General features: G+C 40.1%; 2 protein-coding genes across 2 annotated transcripts in view; one reads left to right on the top strand and one right to left on the bottom strand.

The window, feature by feature from the left end:
* Positions 1-17,697, top strand: part of LOC110507290 (endothelin-converting enzyme 2) — a 232,875-nt gene that overhangs the window by 79,458 nt on the left and 135,720 nt on the right. The window lies entirely within an intron of this gene.
* LOC110507289 (transcription factor Dp-1-like) overlaps positions 1-17,697 on the bottom strand; it is a 51,802-nt gene that overhangs the window by 25,720 nt on the left and 8,385 nt on the right. Inside the window, exon 2 of the mRNA XM_090224137.1 lies at positions 884-916. The gene's annotated coding sequence lies outside the window, so the exon portion shown is untranslated. The remainder of the gene's footprint in view (positions 1-883; positions 917-17,697) is intronic.

Here is a 17,697-nt window from a genome sequence, read left to right as displayed (position 1 = left end):
ATGAACAAAGTCTAGCACATCTCATTGGAGGAGGTACCGTACACTAGTTTTTGATGTATTAACGGAGTGTCAAAGAAAGGAGAACATTGTAGCCTCTTGGGAAATGGATATTGCACTTTCGATCTGATTTTGATTACTCATGCAGCCCTAACACATTCTCCCCCTGACACACACATACATACTACACATGTGCACGCACGCACAAAAGTACATGTACACACACGTACAGTACATGTACACACACACACCTTCTGATGGTTACATAATCCGCTCACCTGAACACACACACAAAATAACCTGCAAAGTCACTAATGAAAAGGCAGTCATGGTCACTCCTACAAATCCACTGCAGTTCTTACTAACCAGTGCTGTCATTCACTCTGCCCTCTAAGAAACACAAAAAGAGAGAGAGGATGGGAGAGAGATAGGGGGAGACACAGGGGGAGAGGGGGATAGAGAGAGAGAGAGAGAGAGAGAGAGAGAAAGGGGGGGGAATAAAAATAAATAAAGTTCTGGGCGGGCATGTTACGAGAGAAAGAGACCTCACCTGAGAAGCGGTGGGACACATAAGAAACAAGATGGTATACATAGGAGCTGGCTGAGAGAGGCAGGCTAGAGGGGGAGGGTGGTGAGAGAGACAGTGTTCTGCTGTAGTGAGTCAGCAGTGACCTGTTCTCTCAGGGGGGAATGTGTGTGTGTGTGTGTGTGTGTGTGTGTGTGTGTGTGTGTGTGTGTGTGTGTGTGTGTGTGTGTCAGACTGATGCAAATTGGACTACCAAAAAAGAAAATGCCACAGAATGCAGCTGAGCTCTTAAGCAGCCCCCGACCTTCCGACACAGGCATGCACATCACCTCCATCTACATTTTGCTGTCTTGCAGTTACCTGAATGAAGAGTCTCCTGAGCACAGCCCATCCCTGCAACACAGACACAGAGAAATTGTTAGTTTGAAGCAGTGTGTGTACTGTTTAACATGAATTCAATATTCAAAAACTACAGTGCCTTGCGAAAGTATTCTGCCCCCTTGAACTTTGCGACCTTTTGCCACATTTCAGGCTTCAAACATAAAGATATAAAACTGTATTTTTTTGTGAAGAATCAACAACAAGTGGGACACAATCATGAAGTGGAACGACATTTATTGGATATTTCAAACTTTTTTAACAAATCAAAAACTGAAAAATTGGGCGTGCAAAATTATTCAGCAACCTTAAGTTAATACTTTGTAGCGCCACCTTTTGCTGCGATTACAGCTGTAAGTCGCTTGGGGTATGTCTCTATCAGTTTTGCACATCGAGAGACTGACATTTTTTCCCATTCCTCCTTGCAAAACAGCTCGAGCTCAGTGAGGTTGGATGGAGAGCATTTGTGAACAGCAGTTTTCAGTTCTTTCCACAGATTCTCGATTGGATTCAGGTCTGGACTTTGACTTGGCCATTCTAACACCTGGATATGTTTATTTTTGAACCATTCCATTGTAGATTTTGCTTTATGTTTTGGATCATTGTCTTGTTGGAAGACAAATCTCCGTCCCAGTCTCAGGTCTTTTGCAGACTCCATCAGGTTTTCTTCCAGAATGGTCCTGTATTTGGCTCCATCCATCTTCCCATCAATTTTAACCATCTTCCCTGTCCCTGCTGAAGAAAAGCAGGCCCAAACCATGATGCTGCCACCACCATGTTTGACAGTGGGGATGGTGTGTTCAGCTGTGTTGCTTTTACGCCAAACATAACGTTTTGCATTGTTGCCAAAAAGTTCAATTTTGGTTTCATCTGACCAGAGCACCTTCTTCCACATGTTTGGTGTGTCTCCCAGGTGGCTTGTGGCAAACTTTAAACAACACTTTTTATGGATATCTTTAAGAAATGGCTTTCTTCTTGCCACTCTTCCATAAAGGCCAGATTTGTGCAATATACGACTGATTGTTGTCCTATGGACAGAGTCTCCCACCTCAGCTGTAGATCTCTGCAGTTCATCCAGAGTCATCATGGGCCTCTTGGCTGCATCTCTGATCAGTCTTCTCCTTGTATGAGCTGAAAGTTTAGCGGGACGGCCAGGTCTTGGTAGATTTGCAGTGGTCTGATACTCCTTCCATTTCAATATTATCGCTTGCACAGTGCTCCTTGGGATGTTTAAAGCTTGGGAAATCTTTTTGTATCCAAATCCGGCTTTAAACTTCTTCACAACAGTATCTCGGACCTGCCTGGTGTGTTCCTTGTTCTTCATGATGCTCTCTGCGCTTTTAACGGACCTCTGAGACTATCACAGTGCAGGTGTGTGTGTGTGTGTGTGTGTGTGTGTGTGTGAGTGTAACAACACTATTTGTCAGAATAGCAGAATCAACCCAGCCGTCAGAAAAATACGAGTCAATGAAATCATGTGTTTGTTTCTTGGCCCTGGCATTTAAAAACAAAACGTGATGTTAGCTAATAAAAAATAAATACAATGGATCCTCCTTAAATTCTTTCCATGTTCTGGAAACAGATCAGCAAAGACCACTTTACAACAACCAGAAAATATGATTATAATGTGGAACAAAGCAGGGCAGTGGTGTGTGTGCACACTTGAGCAAACAAGCAACAAGTGTACTTGAGCAATTTTTTTTTTAAGTGCGTGTGTGTAGCAGCTCACCCTAGGGCCCACTTGTTGGCATTCTACGTGGGTCCCTGGGATACCATGGTGGGCGTATGTGTAAATGAGCTACCTATTAGAATATTCCCTGTGTGCAAAACTCTGTGCCTTGCTGATGATCTACACAAACACAAAATAAGAAACATCAGAGGGATTCATCAGCTCACAGGGTTGTGTTCATTTGGGCACACCGTAGCAAAATGCAACGGACACGATTGAACGGATGCAAGGTAATACAAATAATAATGGTATCAAGGGTCCTGTTCATTAGGCACCAAAATGAAAAAAGGGAAGGGCAACCTGAACTCATCCAATATGATGCGCTCATTTTTGTTTTTCAATTTCAAAACATCTTCCAATTGACGCCCTAATGAATGCCGCCCAGGTGAGTCATTGAGAACAGATTCTGTGCCAAGTTGTGGGTGGTGACTGAGCAGGATCAGGTTGGGTGTAGTATTTGAGAGGCCTACTATGCAGAAGTGTCTCAAAGCTGGAGCCCAACAAAAAAGAAAAAGACAAGATCAGCAGGATGCAGCAGAATGCTAATAAAATCCCCAGCTAATTATAACAGCTACAGTCAGTCTGCAGTCCGCCACACGCTATTCCTTCTCCTCCCACAAAACACTGGCTTTCACAGATGCAAGGGGATGGGGGATCTGGGTGTATTCATTAGCAGACACCGTATGCTGCAAAGTGTTACACACCGTAACACTTTGCAACAGAAAAAATGTTGTAACAAAAACGAGAACTTGTTATTGGACAAATTCAGACATTCGGCGCATATACTTTGTTTGGTACCTGGTGAATACACCTTTGATCATCGACCTGACTCTTAAAACTTCTTGCGCATCAGTGGGACGCTAGCGTCCCATTTCAAAAACTTACGGTGAAATTGCAGAGCGCCAAATTAAAATGAATATAAATATTAAAATGTGCAATACATCAAAATAAAGCTTAACTTCTTGATGCACCCATCCCGTTAGCGGGATCATTTGTGTCAACATCCGCTGAATTGCAGAGCGCCAAAACACAGTTTAGCTTGTTGTTAATCCACCTGGCATGTCAGATTTCAAAAAAGCTTTTCGGCGAAAGTATACCAAGCGTTTATGTAAGGACATCTCTCTCAGCAGACAAAACATTACGAACAGCTAGCAACCAAGTAGATTGGTCACGAAAGTCAGAAAAGCAATAAAACTAATCTGCTTACCTTTGATGATCTTCGGATGTTTGCACTTACGAGACTCCCAGTTACACAATAAATGTTCCTTTTGTTCCATAAAGATTATTTTTATATCCAAAATACCTCCATTTGTTTGGCGCGTTATGTTCAGAAATCCACAGGCTGCACGGTCACGACCGGGGCAGATGAAAATTCCAAATAGTATCCGTTAAGTTCGTAGAAACATTAAAACATTCCTCGGGTTGATTTTAAAATATATAAATGGATAATATTTCAACTGGACTGTACCTTCTTCAATAGGAGAGAGAGAGAAAATGTCTGCTCCAAACTGTTGCGCATACAAAACGCTGCTGGCACCCAGCCTTACAATGACGCGATGTGATCTTTCTCGCTCATTTTTCAAAATAAAAGCCTGAAACTATGTCTAAAGACTGTTCACAACATGTGGAAGCCATAGGAAAAGGAATCTGGTTGATATCCCATTAAATGGAGCGAAGGCAAGCAATGGAACAGAGAGCTTTCAGGAAAAACAGCACTTCCAGGTTGATTTTCCTCAGGTTTTTGCCAGCAATATCAGTTCTGTTATACTCACAGACAATATTTTGGAAACTTTAGAGTGTTTTCTATCCTAATCTGACAATTATTTGCATATTCTAGATTCTGGGCCTGAGAAATAGGCAGTTTCATTTGGGTATGTTTTTCATCCAAACATACTGCCCCCTACACTCAGAGGTTCTAACTTGTTAATCCAGCCGCCGTGTCAGATTTCAAAAAGGCTTTACGGCGAAAGCAAACCATGCGATTATCTGAGGACAGCGCCCAGCACACAAATGCATAACAAATCATTTTCAACCAGGGAGTTGCGACACGAAAGTCAGAAAGAGCGATATAATATATGCCTTAACTTTGAAGATTTTCTGTGATTTTCTGGCACTCCAAAAGGTCCCAGTTACATTACAAATGGTCCTTTTGTTCAATAATGTCCTTTATATATCAAAAAAACTCAGTTTAGCTGGCGATTATTTTACAATAATCCGCTCGGTTTCCCTCCTCAAAATGCATACAAAATGAATCCCAAACGTTAGCAATAAACTTATCCAAAACAAGTCAATCCATCTTTATAATCAAACCTTAGGTAACCTAATACGCAAATAAATGATAACATGTAAGACGGAGAATCGTTATTGTCTTTACTGGAGAAAAATAGCAAAGAACGCGCTTTCATTCACACGATTGGAAACACTTCAGCCAAAATGGGAGTCACCTAGAAAAACTACAATTTCTGGCTCATTTTTCCAAAAACCTTCCTGAAACTATTTCTAAAGACTGTTGACATCTAGTGGAAGCCCTAGGAACTGCAATCGGGCACAATTTCACCCTATTATAAAAGTGCCAGCCATTGAAATCAGTGGTAGGATGAATTCTTTCTTTTGGGATGGTTTGTCCTCAGGGGTTTCGCCTGCCATTTCAGGTCTGTTATACTCACAGACATTATTTTAACCATGTTAGAAACTTGAGTGTTTTCTATCCAAATCTACCAATTTTATGTATATCGTAGCTTCTGGTCCTGAGTAGCAGGCAGTTTACTTTGGGCATGCTTTTCATTCGGATGTCAAAATACCGCCCCCTAGCCGAAAGAAGTTTTAACATAATTGACAGAATCCCAACAGAGGGCTTTCTTTCATGACGAAAAAAACTTGCAGCAGTGGCTGTATTTCTGTGAACATAACATTATAGCCAATCGATTAGAAAAAAGCCAATTTACTAGCCTAAACGCTTAACTCAATCACACACTTGTATGCTAATTGCACACATTGAAATTGTCACACTGTAGTGTTGCCATGCCTCTGCTATCAACCTATCACAGTCCAGGGGACTCCTTGTTTCCTCCAATCAAATCAAATGTTATTTGTCACATGCTTCGTAAACAACAGGCGTAGACTAACTGTGAAATGCTTACTTATGGGCCCTTCCCAACAATGCAGAGAGAAATAACAGAAAATGAATACCACGTAATAATAAAAGTAATACTAAATATATAATGAGTAACGATAACAGGATAGATAATTAACAGAAGCAGAAGCATAAGTGATGAATAAAAAAAGTTAGTGCAGAAAGGGTCAATACAGATAGTTAAACTATTTACCAGTCTTATGGCTTGGTGGTAGAAGCTATTCAAGGTCCTGTTGGTTCCAGTCTTGCCATGCGGTAGCAGATGAAACAGTCTAGATTGTAGTTTTATTTAGTCACATGCACAGGGTCACAGATGTAATTGCAGTGTACATTGAAATTAGTTACATTTTAATAGTGTAGGTGTGATTTAAATTATATGAATAATAATAATAATAATAATATATGCAGTGTCTTCAGAATGTATTCACACCCCTAGACCTTTTCCACATTTTGTGGTGTTACAACCGGAATTTAAAATGGATTAAATTGAGATTTTGTGTCACTGGCCAACACACAATACAATGTGTCAAAGTGGAATTTTATTTTTATTATACATTTTTTTACAAATTAATTAAAAGTTAAAAGTTTAAATGTGTTGAGTCAATAAGTATTCAACCCCTTTGTTATGGCTAGTCTAAATAAGTTCAGGGGTAAAAATGTGCTTAGGGATCGGCGTCCGGTCAATGGGACAGTTGTAAATCATGCAGCGCCTTGTGTCACGATCGCAGATGTCGATACATAAGTGTCTTATATCTGCTGAAAGCTTAAATTCTTGTTAATATAACTGCACTGTCCAATTTACCGTAGCTGTTACTGAGAAAAAATGCCATGCTATTATTTGAGGAGAGAGCCTAACAACAAAACACTTTTTCACCGCAATAGGTTTGATAAATGCACCTCTGAAAGTGCAATGTGCACTTACATTCTGAAATCTTTCTCTGATTTATCATCAAAAGGGCCCCAGAGATAACATGAAGTGTCGTTTTGTTAGATAAAATCCTTTTTCAAATCCTAAAAAGGTCCATATAGCATGCACGATTGATTTTGTATTTCCACTCGTTCAATTTGCAAAGAAAGGAATCTGTGAAAATCTAACCCTAAACCATGTTTCAACCAGTCAAATCACATTCATATGTATTCCTCGGAGATCCTAGAACGTAACCAGACTTCACTATATTATTAAGGGTGTAGTATATCCTATAGGACACCAAATTTCGTCAGAGAACGACGCCTTCATGGCACGCCGATGACGCGGGCAGTCTTCACTTGATCGACTCTAAATTTGTCAAATAAACAGCAATCAGGATCAAACAAAGCTAGCTATCCAGCCAATGAGCTGGGCTTTACGGAAACCCTGTATCTGCCACAATATGTAGCTGCTAACCTTTTTTCGACAGCATGCCTTTTCCTTTTGGACAAAAATTATAAGAACATTCAGAGTTATGAAAACTGGTTGTTTTGCAAATGTTGAACTTATAATATGACTACTAATACTGGAAAAGCAAAATCAAAGTCCAAGTACACAGATTTGACAATATTCTTGCAGAAAAATGTAATAGGAATGCAAATGTGTCCTTCACGATTTGCCCAAATGTACCTGGGTGACTTCACACAAAATGTAATGTCGTTCGCGCATACTTTATGTTTTCCATCTGAAACTTTGCACATACACTGCTGCCATCCTGTGGACACCATCGGAATTAGAACCAGAGTGATGGCTGGAAGTGGGACCTTTCTGTTGCATTTCAAAGATAGTAGTAGAAAAAACTCTTTGTATTTTCTTCTACCAGATCTATTGTGTCATATTCTCCTACATTCAATTCGTATTTCCACAAACTTCAAAGTGTTTCCTTTCAAATGGTACCAAGAATATACATATCCTTGCTTCAGGGCCTGAGTTACATGAAGTTAGATTTGGAATTGTCATTTTAGGCGAAAATTGAAAAAAAGGGAGCTATCCCTATTATAATTATATATATTTATAATTATATTTATTAACGGGTCACATAATAAGTTGCATGTACTCACTGTGTGCAATAATAGTGTTTAAAATTATATTTAATGACAACCTAATCTCTGTACCTCACACATACAATTATTTGTAAGCTCCCTCAGTCGAGCAGCAAATTTTAAACACAGATTCAACCACAAAGACCTAGGAGTTTTTCCAATGCCTAGAAGGACACATATTGTTAGGGGGGTAAAATAAAATAAATAAAAAAGACAGATATTGAATATCCGTTTGGTGAAGCATGGTGAAGCATGGTGAAGTTATTTATTACACGTTGGATGGTGTATCACTACAAAGATACAGGCACCCTTCTTAACTCAGTTGCCAGAGAGGAAGGAAACCGCTCAGGGATTTCACCATGAGGCCAATGGTGACTTTAAAATAGATAGAGTTTATTGGCTGTCATAGAAGAAAACTGATGAAGGAACAACAACATTGTAGTTATTCCACAACACTAAGCTTATTGACAGAGTCAAAAGAAGGAAGCCTGTACAGAATACAAATATTCCAAAATGTGCATCCTGTTTGCAACAAGGCACTAAAGTAATACTGCAAAAAATATGGCAAAGCAATACATTTTTTCTCCTGAATACAAAGCGTTGTTGGGAGCAAATCCAATACAACACATTACTGAGAACCACTATTAACATTTTCAAGCATAGTAGTGACTGCATCATGTCATGAGTATGTTGTAACTGTTAATGACTAGGGTGTTTTTCAGGATAAAAACATTTATGGAATGGAGCTAAGCACAGGCAAAATCCTACAGGAAAACCTGGTTAAGTCTGCTTTCCACAAGACCCTGGGAGATTAAGTCACCTTTCAGCAGGACAATAACCTAAAACACAAGGCCAAAGTTAGTTTTGACTTAAATCTATGGCAAGATCAGGAAATGGTTGTCTAGCCATGATCAACAACCAATTTGACAGAGCTTGAAGATTTGTTTTATGAATAATGGACAAATGTTGCACAATCCAAGTGTGGGAAACTCTTAGAGCAGTGGTCAAGATCACTTTCAGTCAAAAAGCAAGCAGAGATCAACCACTCGGATATATATATATATATATATATATATATATATATATATACAGTGCCTAGCGAAAGTATTCGGCCCCCTTGAACTTTGTGACCTTTTGCCACATTTCAGGCTTCAAACATAAAGATATAAAACTGTATTTTTTTGTGAAGAATCAACAACAAGTGGGACACAATCATGAAGTGGAACGACATTTATTGGATATTTCAAACTTTTTTAACAAATCAAAAACTGAAAAATTTGGCGTGCAAAATTATTCAGCCCCTTTACTTTCAGTGCAGCAAACTCTCTCCAGAAGTTCAGTGAGGATCTCTGAATGATCCAATGTTGACCTAAATGACTAATGATGATAAATACAATCCACCTGTGTGTAATCAAGTCTCCGTATAAATGCACCTGCACTGTGATAGTCTCAGAGGTCCGTTAAAAGCGCAGAGAGCATCATGAAGAACAAGGAACACACCAGGCAGGTCCGAGATACTGTTGTGAAGAAGTTTAAAGCCGGATTTGGATACAAAAAGATTTCCCAAGCTTTAAACATCCCAAGGAGCACTGTGCAAGCGATAATATTGAAATGGAAGGAGTATCAGACCACTGCAAATCTACCAAGACCTGGCCGTCCCTCTAAACTTTCAGCTCATACAAGGAGAAGACTGATCAGAGATGCAGCCAAGAGGCCCATGATCACTCTGAATGAACTGCAGAGATCTACAGCTGAGGTGGGAGACTCTGTCCATAGGACAACAATCAGTCGTATACTGCAAAAATCTGTCCGTTATGGAAGAGTGGCAAGAAGAAAGCCATTTCTTAAAGATATCCATAAAAAGTGTTGTTTAAAGTTTGCCACAAGCCACCTGGGAGACACACCAAACATGTGGAAGAAGGTGCTCTGGTCAGATGAAACCAAAATTGAACTTTTTGGCAACAATGCAAAACGTTATGTTTGGCATAAAAGCAACACAGCTCATCACCCTGAACACACCATCCCCACTGTCACACATGGTGGTGGCAGCATCATGGTTTGGGCCTGCTTTTCTTCAGCAGGGACAGGGAAGATGGTTAAAATTGATGGGAAGATGGAAATACAAATACAGGACCATTCTGGAAGAAAACCTGATGGAGTCTGCAAAATACCTGAGACTGGGACGGAGATTTGTCTTCCAACAAGACAATGATCCAAAACATAAAGCAAAATCTACAATGGAATGGTTCAAATATAAACATATCCAGGTGTTAGAATGGCTAAGTCAAAGTCCAGACCTGAATCCAATCGAGAATTTGTGGAAAGAACTGAAAACTGCTGTTCACAAATGCTCTCCATCCAACCTCACTGAGCTCGAGCTGTTTTGCAAGGAGGAATGGGAAAAAATGTCAGTCTCTCGATGTGCAAAACTAATAGAGACATACCCCAAGTGACTTACAGCTGTAATCGCAGCAAAAGGTGGCGCTACAAAGTATTAACTTAAGGGGGCTGAATAATTTTGCACGCCAAATTTTTCAGTTTTTGATTTGCTAAAAAAGTTTGAAATATCCAATAAATGTCATTCCACTTCATGATTGTGTCCCACTTGTTGTTGATTCTTCACAAAAATACAGTTTTATATCTTTATGTTTGAAGCCTGAAATGTGGCAAAAGGTCGCAAAGTTCAAGGGGGCCGAATACTTTTGCAAGGCACTGTATATATATAGATTTGGCCTATATATATATATATATATATATATATATATATATATATATATATATATATATACACACACATATATATATATATACACATATATATATATATATATATATATATATATATATATATATATACACACACATTGGGGCAAAAAACTATTTAGTCAGCCACCAATTGTGCAAGTTCTCCCACTTAAAAAGATGAGAGGCCTGTACTTTTTTGCAACACTGTATATATATATATAATTATTTATTTTTATGATTTAAAAAGATACATATTTCCCTTTAGCTCAGCTGTGCCTGATCTATTTTATCAAAGCTCAAGTTGAAGTACAATATGATCTGAGAAGAACAATATTGGAAGGCCAAGCATATAGCCAATATGCTGTGATAAACATATTAGGTGTACTGCGCAAACGTCATTCCTACTGTTTTCAGTAATGTTGCATAGGCTTACATTTTTTATTTTACTGGACTGTTGGTACCTGCATGTGATGGTTAGTCTCAGCGGAGGGAGGGAGAGAGAAGCATAGGGCCCGTCCCTGCTCTCTCCTTTCCTCCGGCAAGATTGACCAGAGTGAGGGGACACCGTCCTCCCACTGATGGCAAAACTCGAGTCGCACCGCATAATTATTTTCTACAGAAATGTTTGCTGATCAACTAGATAAGCCTCGCGGTCGACCAGTTGGTGACCACTATCTTAGAGGCTTACCCAGAAAGACCCACAGCTGTAATAGTTGCCAAAGGTGCTTCAAAAAGTATTGACTGAGGGGTGTGAATACTTACGTAAATGAGATACCTGTAATGAATTTTCAGTAAATTTGCAAAAACTTCTAAAAACATGTTTTTATTTTTGTCATTATGGGGTAGTGTGCAGACGGGTGAGAAACATTTTTATTCAATTTTTTATTCAGTCTAACAACAAATGTGGATCAAGTCAAGGGGCATGAATACTTTCTGAAGGCACTGTACATAATTACAACTGTGATGATATATATACAGTAAATGTCCATTGGAATGTGTGTGTGTGTGTGGAGGGGGGGGGGGGGCAGAAGCTAATGGCCAGTGTTAGTTTTAGCCATGATGCTCCAGTACTGCCCACATCGGAGTGATGGAAGAGAGGCATTGTCATGCCAACTTCACAGCCATGTTGGTGTGTGTTGACCAAATAAAATAAAATGTATTCATAAAGCCCTTCTTACATCAGCTGTTATTTCAAAGTGCTGTACAGAAACCCTGCCTAAAACCCCAAACAGCAAGCAATGCAGTTGCAGAAGCACGGTGGCTAGGAAAAAGCCCCTAGAAATACCAGAACCTAGGAAGAAACCTAGAGAGGGACCAGGCTATGAGGGGTGGCCAGTCCTCTTCTGGCTGTGCCGGGTGGAGATTATAACAGAACATGGCCAAGATGTTCAAATGTTCATAGATGACCAGCAGGGTCAAATAATAATAATCACAGTAATTGTCGAGGGTGCAACAGGTCAGCACCCCTTTACTTTTTACACATTTTGTTACGTTACAGTCTTATTCAAAAATAGATTAAATTACATTTAATCCATCTACACACAATACCCCATAATGACAAAAATATTTTTTGTGTGTGCAAATGTATTAAAAATGAAAAATAAATAACTTATTTACTTAACTATTCAGACTCGAAACTGAGCTCAGGTGCATCCTGTTTCCATTCATCATCCTTGAGATGTTTCTACAACTTGATTGGAGTCCACCTGTGGTAAATTCAATCTGTTGGACATGATTTGAAAAGGCACAGCCCCGTCTATATAAGGTCACACAGTTGACAGTGCATGTCAGAGAAAAAAAAACAAGCCATGAGGTTGAAGGAATTGTCCATAGAGCGCCGAGACTGGATTGTGTCGAGCCACAGATCTGGGGAAGGGTACCAACACATTTCTGCAGCATTGAATGTCCCCAAGAGTACATCATTCTTAACTAGAAGAAGTTTGGAATCACCAAGACTCTTCCTCGACCTGGCCGTCTGGCCAAACTGAGCAATCGGGGGAGAAGGGCCTTGGTCAGGGAGGTAACAAAGAAGGGCTAATAGGCTAGCATATCTATTTATGTAGCAAGCTAAAAACACGAAGCCTAACATTAGCTAGATAGCTAGCTGCTAAGAAAACGTCATGTCATTGGAGGAGCGGGTGAGTGACTGACTACACAGCTACAGATCCATGTGTCATTTGGTTAGATAGCAAGAACTTGAACGACTTCTACACAGTTGGCATCTCTTACGTTTGCAAATTCACTCTGGCCATCTACTCCGATTTCAGAGCACTCTCGTCTGAGTGTGCCAGAGCGCAGAACTGATTAATTTATGAACACGCAACACCCACTGAATATGACTGGTGTCAGTAAACGTAGGTTTAAAAAAAAAATAAGCAAGTTAGTCAAGAACGTTCTAGATCATTTGTAAACAGTTTAACCAGCTCTGCTATGTTGAGTAAAATGGTCAGAGTGAGGTGTTCTTTCATTTATGTCTGGAAGTAGCTAGCTAGCAAGCTACAAGTTCTGTTATACTCACAGGCAATATTTTTACAGTTTTGGAAACTTTAGTGTTTTCTATCCTAAGCTGCCAGTTAGCATGGGTGCTTGGTTGGGACAAGCATGCATTGGCAGGCAAGCTACAGAAGGACGAGGAGGCTACAATTCCCAATTGTTTATCATTGCAATTTTGACGGCCAACTAGCTAAAAAAGTTGAGGGTCTAAAATGTTATTTTCAAAAAAATCGTAATTCATTAGATTTTTAGCTCAGCAGGCTCTGGCTAGCATTAGTTGTTGTTGATGTGCATAACTGAGGGAAAGAGAGCCTACCTTTTCATGGTTGTTTTATCAATAGGACTGTAAAGTTCCCAAATGTATGAGGACTCCTGTGGTGTTTACATATTTGCAGAAATCCATTCAGTTGTATTTTGTTGCGTTTTCAGCGAATGTGCACTAATGATGTAAAGTCAGCTGTTGCAACTGCCTGTAAATACACATTACGGCTCAATGTGAATGATGGCAGGCCCGTGTGGCAAATGACTTGTTTGTACAAAGGCCTACTGTAGCTCTGATTGGCTATAGTGGACCGGTCTGTGTAGACTCCAGTCCTGGACAAGACAGATGTTTTTATTTGGTTTTACTTAATGCTTTGTGTATTAATTATCAAAAAACATGGTCCATTTCCCACTCTATATCGCTATTGAATTTTCACAAATGCCTTACAAACATTCTATGAATTTATGAAAATGTGAAAATGACCATATCTAAGTGGTTGCTTTTCAGATGTGTTATTTTTTTGTGTCATATTCTTCCTGTGGGTGTACATTAACCTCTAGTGACACCCCATCCCGTGAACGGGACCGTTGTCATCATCTGACACTAATTAGCATAATGCAACGGACATAAATATTACTAGAAAATATTCCTACACACAGCTTAGCCCTTTGTTAATTAATCAGCCTGTCATCTCAGATTTTCAAAATATGCTTTACAGCCAAAGCTAGACAAGCAGTTTATCGATAGCCTAGCATTGCATTTTGTCTAGCTAGCAGCAGGTAACTTGGTCACGGAAATCAGAAAAGCAATCAAATTAAATTGTTTACCTTTGATGAGCTTCGGATGTTTTCACTCACGAGACTCCCAGTTAGATAGCAAATGTTCCTTTAGCTCCGTTTGTTCTACACGTTTGGCTGAGAAATCGCCTGGAAATTGCAGTCACGGAAACGGTGAAAAATATTCCAAATTAGCTCCATAATATCGACAGAAACATGGCAAACGTTGTTTATAATCCATCCCCAATGTGTTTTTCAAATATCTATTCGATAATATATCCATCAGGACAATTCGTTTCTCAGTAGGACCGATTGGAGTAATGGCTACCTCTGTATTTTACGCGAGAAGCATCAGGTGACCACTTGCGCAATGTAGCCGCCTACGGGTATTCTTCAACATAAATGCGTAAAACTACGTCACAATGCTGTAGACACCTTCGGGAATATGTAGAAAGAGTAATCTGGTTGAAAGCCCATTCACTGCTCAATAAGGACACATTGGAACGCAGCGCTTTCAAAACATGAGGCACTTCCGGATTGGATCCGTCTCAGGCTTTCGCCTGCAACATCAGTTCTGTCATACTCACAGACAATATTTTTACAGTTTTGGAAACTTTAGTGTTTTCTATCCTAAGCTGTCAATTATATGCATATTCTAGCATCTTGTCCTGACAAAATATCCCGTTGATTACGGGAACGTTTTTTTTTCCAAAAATGAAAATACTGCCCCCTAGTCACAAAAGGTACAGATTTTAAGTTGTCATGTTGCTAAAATGCTGTCAGTTCCACTTTAAATGCAACAATTTTTCACACAAGTTATTTTCACAGAGATGGCTAACAGCAGCAAGCGAGCTGCAATAAAAAAAAAAACTGTTCCACTCACCAGATGATGATCATTTGAAACTTCTTGTTGAAAGTTATTCTTGAAAAGGGAGACGGTAACAAATTAGCAACAACACCCTCTTTGACAACACCTGCTGCAGCCGCTGCAAACTAGCCGACAACAAAAGCTAGCTAGCTAGACGTGGGAAAACTACTACTCGCAATTGCGCAGTGACCTGTTGGCCTTCAAGAAGGCAGAAATTCCAATACGTTTCTGTAAAAACAGTCCCACCCACATTAAATCATAGTGTGATTCCAATGTCACTACAAAATGTTGCCCTAATACAGTTGAATAGTAGATGCCTTTATCTAGCTTCTGATGGCCTAGCCAATGGCTGATTTAGCTAGCTAGATTTATTTCCCCAGAGACCAGTGTTAAACCTTTCCTTTCCAAAAAAACAGAATAGATTAAATCAGAACATAATTTAAAATAATAATATAGTTATCATTATATCACGACTTCCGCCGAAGTTGGCTCCCCTGCCTGTTCAGGCGGTGCTCGGCGGTCGTCGTCACCGTCCTACTAGCCGCTACCGATCCCTTTTTCGTTTGTCTGTTGGTTTTGTCTTATTAGTTTCACCTGTGTGTATTTTGGTTTAATTAGCTTCCCTATATGTAGTAGTTTGACCCGCCCTTGTTTTGTGCGGGATTGTCTTTTGTTACGTGTATAGATATTAGGTCGTGGTGTATTTTATTTTCTATACTGGACACCCTGTGGTTTTGGGTTGTCTGGTATAGTGTCCTGTATTGTGTTGGGCTTATCAGTTTGGTGCAATAGTAAAGCACTTTACTCTGTTACTCTCTATCTCTGCGTCTGATTCCTGCACACACACCTAGTCCCGCGTGACACATTATTATATAAATCCTTAGGCATTTTTTGAAGGTGTAGAAGACCCATTGTTCCCCACTGTGTTTGAGTTAGTAATAATTTGTAGCAATGATCGTGCCTCTATTTTCCCTCAACATGCATTTTTCCACTATTCTGAATGTCTAAAGAATCTATATGTTCTGAAATATGAACACAGAAATACTGAACTCTTATTATAGTGGTGATTTGACTAAATTAAAATCATGATCTTGAATTGGACTTGTATTTTTCTGGTCTCGACTCTGTCTCTGACCGCTTGTCCCCCTCCCGGTCTTGGTCTTGACTCAGACTCAATTTTCTCTGGTCTTGAATCGGTCTCGAATAAAACATTGGTCAGAGACCTTGTAGTGTGTTGCTAGGACAACAACCTCTCTCTCAACGTCAGCAAGATAACGGAGCTGATTGTGGACTACAGGAAATGGAGGGCCAAGCACACCCCCATTCACATTGACGGGGCTGTATTGGAGCAGGTCGAGACTTCAATTACCTCTGTGTCCTCATCCCTAAGGATCTACCATGGTTCACAACACAGTTGTGAAGAGGGCACGACAACGCCTCTTCCCCCTCAGGAGGCTGAAAAGATTTGGCATCGGCCCTCAAGTCCTCAAAAAGTTATACAGCTGCACTATTGGGAGCCTCTTTACTCGCTGCATCACCGCTTGATATGGCAACTGCTTGGCATGCGAACTCAAGACGCTACACAGGGTAGTGGGCACAGCCCATTACATCACTGGGGCCGAGCTCCCTGCCATCCAGGACCTCTATACCAGCCGCTGACAGAGGAAAGCCCTAACAACTCCAGCCACCAAAGTCATAGACTGTTCGCTCTGCTACCGCATAGCAAGCGGTACTGATGCATCAAGTCTGGAACCAACAGGAGCCTGAACAGTCCCATAGGGCGGCGCACGATTGTCCCAGCATCGTCCTGGTTTGGCCGGTCTAGAATTTGTTCTTAACTGTAAAATAAGAATTTGTTCTTAACTGACTTGCCTAGTTAAGTAAAACATAAAATACACCCAAGCCATAAGGCTGCTAAATAGTAGACATATCACACACGCTGTTGCTACAGTTTATTATCTATCCTGTTGCCTAGTCACTTTACTCCTATATATAGGATATATCTACCGCTACATATCTACCTCAATTACCTCATACCCCTGCATATCGACTCGGTACTGGTACCCCGTGTGTATATAGCCAATCTTTCATTACTCATTCTGTATTTATTATTACGTGTGATTACTTTTCTATTATCTTTCTCTGCATTGTTGCGAATGGCCCATAAGTAAGAATTTCACTGTTAGTCTACACCTGTTGTTAATGAAGTATATGACGAATACAATTTTATTTGATCTGACTATCTGAACAATCAGTAAGCCTGACTTATGTTAATAACCATGAGTGTACAAGAGGCAAACAGTTTTAGGCACCAAAATGGACCAAAACAAGGAGAGGGAGGGACCACCTAGACGTCCAAAAATAAATGTTCCTTTTTGCTTTTTGTTGCAAATTGTCTTACATTTTTCATTCAGCATTCTTATTGGACGTTTCCCCCTCTCCCCTCAACCCTGGATAGTGTGTGCGTGTCTGAGTGAATCACTCACTGAAACACAAAAGCTGTGTTTCAAATGCCACACTACTTCCAATATAGTGCTCAACTACTGGCCAGATATGCAGAACTTCAGGCCTATATGCAGAATATTTCACATCCCCACAGTGCACAGCCTTTTGTTAGGCTGCCACCATGTGGCCCCTGGTGTAAGTGAGACACACCTGCTTGCCTGCGATGGTATAGTAAATCAGGTTGAACCACTAAAAGCAGAAGTTAAGATGTGCCTGCAACTCAATAGCCTGACGTAGACTGCACATTTTTTGTCCATTAAAATAACATCAAATTG

The sequence above is a fragment of the Oncorhynchus mykiss genome, chromosome 27 (genome assembly GCF_057628025.1).
Source record: "Oncorhynchus mykiss isolate SJ-2025 chromosome 27, ASM5762802v1, whole genome shotgun sequence".
Taxonomy (NCBI): domain Eukaryota; kingdom Metazoa; phylum Chordata; class Actinopteri; order Salmoniformes; family Salmonidae; genus Oncorhynchus; species Oncorhynchus mykiss.
Note: the sequence above shows the minus strand (reverse complement) of the source record. Positions and strands in the feature narration are given on the sequence as shown.